This window comes from Lissotriton helveticus, chromosome 1_1 (genome assembly GCF_964261635.1).
Source record: "Lissotriton helveticus chromosome 1_1, aLisHel1.1, whole genome shotgun sequence".
Lineage (NCBI taxonomy): Eukaryota > Metazoa > Chordata > Amphibia > Caudata > Salamandridae > Lissotriton > Lissotriton helveticus.
The window spans coordinates 1,541,632,049-1,541,638,083 of record NC_136057.1 but is presented as its reverse complement, the minus strand read 5'-3'; positions in this window follow the sequence as shown (position 1 = coordinate 1,541,638,083).

Genomic DNA, 6,035 nt, shown 5'->3' with positions numbered 1-6,035 from the left:
CTATAAAGAAAAAGAAACCTCTGTTGAAATCTGTATACTGTTCTAGAGCAGTTTCAGTATAATCAACAATTGGGGACTCCCTTCTATGTCTAATGTGTACTAGATGTGTGTTTCTGTGATAATCAGATGGGGCTAGGAAAACTGGTGGCAGTAGGAAGGCAATGTAACAGGTTCCCTCCCAATCGAGGGGCAGACGAACATATGCAGTTTGACCACAAATAAAATAAGAATGACGTGAAGCTTTGAAGATAGATTTCCCACTGTCACTGTACTTGACAATAGTAGTACAATCACTATGTCCTACATGTACGGAACCATTATTCCGGACACATAATTCACCTCTGACTGGCAGTACTGAAATAGCAGGTAAGTCTGGAGTAGTATCAGACTGAACATTCAAGACCATGAAATTCGAAGAATAATTACCTAAATTATACACTTCATTTTCTAGATCTAAGCCTGTTCTGTGGGGAAGACCTTGCTTGTCTGGAAAACATGTACTGTTAAGAAAAGACATATCTGTTGAGGATGACGTTAACGTGGACCATGCTCCACACGAACCATTATGTGAAAATGGATAAGGAAAAAGTGGCAGAACTCCCTTCGGTCACAATTTAGAAAGAAGGGGACCCCTACTAATGATAGACTCACTATTTGTAGGGAAAGAGTCTTTTAGACTATATTGGTAACGTGCCTTATAGTGAGCTGATTAATTGAGCCAAATGCAAACTAGGAAACTATTCTGACAGGTAAAATCCAATCATATATAGACAACAAAAGTGATGACTATTGTGTTTATGTAAAAATATATTTTTGTTTTATTTTAATCATTTTCTTGTGAGTTGATACATCTTTCATATTTTTCTTTTCATATTAATATAAACTGACAGACAAATATAAATATACTTATTGTGCAACAAAAAAACAGCTAATCAAAAAAACATGCGAGTGAAAGAATTATTAACAAAAGAATACACATATTCAAATGACAATGATGGTACATAGGGCTATTGGAGTAAGCAAAGCGGTGGGTGGAGTCTCTACGCGCGTTTCGGCATTTGCCTTCTTCAGGAGTCCGTCATTTGCAATAAAACATATACATCACACTGAAAGACATATAAAAGAGCCGTGTCATACATAGTGCATATTACTACAATTCTTTGTAGACTGTTTCCTAGGGCCTAGGTCTCATTTATATCATATAGTTTAACATAATACTATTTACATATATACATACGGAGCAGTTATATTTACATAGGCATAATACTATTTACACATGTGCAGAAAAAGGAGTACTGATATCTAAATGCATGAAAAACTTGGTTCTGATTGCCCTTGACCAATCTAAGATAACACTATGTCGGGCAGGCCTGATTAAATTGATAAAGATGGAAGGGGAGGGGAGGGAGAGAAAGAAAGGGGAGGGGGAAAGGGGGGGGGGGGGGGGGGGGGAAAGGCGGGAGGTTATTGGGGTTTTAACTGCCTCACAGAGTGTATATATTAAGGATACAGTGTAGAAAGAAAAAGAGAGAGAAAGGTAGCAAAGGATTAAAAAGGGATACACAGATATAGTGTCATGAAGATCTACATCATATTCTTATATTGATGCATACTTGCTGCATAGAAGGGCTATAGGGTGTGGCAACTTAAAGGTACTATAATGTCTATTTATGATGTTTACTTACAAAAAACGGTGGGCACAACTTTCTTCTATAGTAGGTATTTTGGTTAGATACTACAACTCATCAATCGTTGTTTTCAATGCCCTCAGGCGTTGTGAAGAGATTCTAAGTTTTAACAAAGGAGAGAACACAGAGTAAATGATTATACTCACGATGGTTATCTCAGTCATCAAATGTTATTTTCCTGATTTTGGATACTAAAGGAATATGTCTTTTAGGCAAATTACATCGATAGTTACTATCAGATAGATGGAGTGAGTTAAAAACGTGATAGTGTTTAGCTGAATTATATTAGATGGAAATAGTGTGCATCATTGCGGATTATTGATAGAACTTGTTATTGCTGTCTAGAGATAATGTGATCTCTTATGTATGCACTTCATAAGCAAGAAGGCGCCCAAACCAGTCCGGTGGGTACGACGGAGAACGTTGTATAGAAAAAATGAGTATAAAGGATAAATGTAACTTTTATGCTGGTATATAGATATCGTGATCTTACCTTCGCATATAGTGAATATTTTATATTTTTTATTCTTGTTGGGTTCACGGGGTTGATAAAATAATATAGGTCTTCAGTCACCTCAGTAAGATCTTTGCATACCCTATAGAGTAGAATATGTCGACTGTTATAGATATGTGGCTATACTCGCAGAGCTCATACGTTTGTAGCCACAGGAGTGGACTTGCGTATATCAGAGATATCTGTATATCATAGACTAATAGTCACCTGTTGGGATGGCAGCGATGTTTTTATCCCATTTGGAGAACAACAGGAGGGCGCCGCACGAAAATTACAGTTGCATCCTACGTTGATAAACAAGGGTTACCGTATTAAGAGTGGTTCCTGTTGTGTTACTTATTATCTATTAAGTTGCTTAAAATGGAATATTCGCATTACCTTAATAGATGGGCTGCATAGTGTACCGTACTTGGGTTCTACGTTTAAAAACTGATGCGACGATAGGTGATGGTCAGCTGTTGCGCTAAAAAACATACAGAAACCGGGAAAACAGGTGTCACAATGATTTCTTCGCGGGTTCGTCGTATAAATGAATAACATGAATAATATATTACCTTAGTTCCTCGCCAATGTAAATGTTCGCTAGGGGGTCTCAAGGGCGTCCCTCCTTGTTCTAGTACTGGATGTTATCGGCTCTTAACCTAGATAGATTAAATGGAATTGTTCTCAGCGAGTGAGCTCGCAAACAAACAAAGCGCGAAGGACGGGTGTAGGAGCTGTTAAGCATCCTGTTTTCTAGTTTCTCATGCTAGGCGGGGGATCGCATCTTACCTTGGTGCGCAGTTGGTGCTGGATATAGAATGGGGTTCTGGAAGGCGACCCTCCTCAAAGTGATGATGCAAAAAACAGCTAGGTATTAAGCCCTATTTAAGTAGCCCGCCAAACCGAAAGGTACGGCGTGTGCATTGGATAGAGTCAGAGGTCAAAGGCAAGTTACGGCCAATAAACAGACATCTGTAGTTTCAATTACGAACTACACGCGCAACGGTGTCGTGAAGAGTCTACAGATGTCGTAATCCTTGTTACCTCCTTGCTGTTCGCTCACATGCTTGCAGCAGCCAATGGGGCTTTGGCAGTAGTTTTTGATGGAACTACAGGAGAGAGTGTGAAGTTGATATGCAGCTAAAGCCAGACTATTTAACAAAAAGGTGCAGAATATAGGAGATATTTATTGAGTCTCAGCTCGCCAATGTATAGTTAGTATTATCTATATCCAACTGTATGGCGGCGAAATCAGGCATATATAAAACGTGTAACACGTTATTTTTCGAGATTTAATCATATAAAACTGTCTCTCAGTAACTTACATACTTTTGTAATTAAATTATTCAGAGATGGTATATATTCCCTTCACAGTTCGTTAAAAAAGGGGGATGTTTGAGCTCTTGCCATCTTGTGGTAACTTAGAGAATGTCAGGTCTACTAGGGAGAGTTGAGACTATGCCCTGCCATATAGAGTGTGTTTTAGATGATAGCTTGTTCCCAGGGAATATCGCAATTCAATCCCGTAATTGTAGTGTCCAGAGAAAAAATCCAATATACCTCCATCTTTCGTCGGATTTTGTCTGGGCATAATCCTGATCTGGCTTGTATATTTTCAAGGATATACCATCTTAAGTCTTCTGGTGAATGACCCTGTTGTAAAAAATGTTCTACTAGGGGGGCATTGATCTTTTTAGTGCGTATTGCAGATTTATGTTCTGTAATCCGTTTATTGATTGCCCTCGATGTTTCCCCTACGTATCCTTTCTGGCATGGACATAGTATCAAGTATACTACGTTTTGTGTTTTGCAGTTTGTCATTGTTTTGCTAGAGATAATTCTATTGTTGAATATCAGATCTTTACCTTCAATTGCTTGAGGACAAACTTTGCAGTTATTACATTTGAAGTTCCCCTTAACTGGGTGGTCGCCTGTTATGCTTCTTTGTACAGTTTGTGTTTTGTTTGGCATCCTTGATCTTACTACTAGGTCTTTTATATTCCGATTCCTTTTGTAGGCAAATACTGGTTTTGAGATTTCATCTTGTTTAGATTTATTGACATTTAAAAGATGCCAGTTAGAGCAGATAATTTGCCGTAGTCTGTCATTAAATAGAGAATGTCTGGTGACAAAAACTAGTTTGTCATTGTGTTTTTTGTCCTTATTTTGTAATATACACTGTCGATCGAAAAATCGGGCTCTTTTGAACGATTCCCGGACAAGCCTGTGCGGGTAACCCCGATCTTCGAATTTCTGTTTCATTACAATAGATCGTTCGTCATAGTCTTTTAGTTTAGTACAATTACGCCTCAATCTTAAAAACTGACTGAACGGGATGCTATTTTTTTGTGTGGCAGGGTGGAAGCTATTGTAATGAAGCAAGGTATTGCGTGCAGTAGGCTTAACGAATAGGTCCACAAACAGCTGTCCCTGTTCATGTTTGATGGTTAAGTCCAAAAATTCCATCTCAGTGTTACTTATATGGGACGTGAATTTAAGATTATTATCACAATTATTTAACCATGATATGAATTCATCAAGGATATCCTCGTTGTCGTCCCATATAAAAATCACGTCGTCGATATATCTCGACCAATGGAGGACTGTCTCGAAGAATGGAGCAATTTCATTAAAAATGTAGATGTTTTCAAAATGTGCCATATAAATGTTTGCTATTGTGGGGGCACAAGAAGCCCCCATACTGACTCCTTTGGTTTGTTTATATAGATTCCCAAGGAATTCAAAAACATTCTCTTCAAGAACAATCTTTAAGCAATTCAAGATGAAGGTAGTATCACAGTCAACCTCGAATGCGTGAATGAACCATTCTGTCGCTTGAATTGCTCCTTCAATGGGGATATTAGAGTATAAACTCTCCACGTCCAGCGTCACTAGCCATTGTCGTTTCTCATTGAAAGCTGTTCCTTCTAGTAGGTTAATAATATGGCCAGTGTCCTTCACATATCCAGCAGTATTCGATATGTACGGTCTCAGTATCGCATCCAGATACTTTGAAAGAGGTTCAGTGACACTACCAATAGTGTTGACAATGGGGCGGAAAGGTGGATCTACCTCATTTTTATGGACCTTTGGTGTTCCATATAAGCAGGCCATTCTGGGATACGCCACATTGAGATAATCAAATTCTTTCTGGCAGATATGGCCCTCTTGCAATGCCCTAGATGTTAATTTATGGATCTTTTGTTTAGTTTTGTTGGTCGGGTCTTTTGTTATTGCACTATAGAAGGTATCATCATTCAATATATCTTTAATTTTTGCTGTATATTGAGCAGTGTCAAGAATACCTATCCCGCCTCCTTTATCGCATGCTTTTATTGTAATGGATGGTGATTCTTTTAGAGATTGGAGTGCATTGTACTCTTCTGTTGTAAGGTTGAAAGGAGTATTGGGTATATATTTGGTCGCTGTTTTAATCTTTTTAGTAACAATTTGCTCAAAGATATGAATCTCCGCAGATACCTGGTCTAGCGTCGGGGTAAAAATAGACTTGGGGGCTAAGCCAGATTTATTTATTTCCATAGAGTCAAAATCATTATTGGCGAAGAAATCTTTCAGCCGGATTTTTCTAAAAAACGCGTATATGTCATTGAACAGTTCAAATTTGTTGAGACCAGAATGTGGTACATAGCTAAGTCCTTTAGAGAGTAATGAGTATACTGCCTCAGTGGGCAATTGGTTACTCAGATTGAAAATAGGGATGGTTTTTATTCTCTCCAATAGCGTGAATTGCGAGTTTCCAGGTATCTGTTTGGATTCATCTGTTGATGTTCCTGGTATTGCAGTTGATTGTCCTGGTAATGAGACTGATACTGTGGTGGATTTTGTGGTTG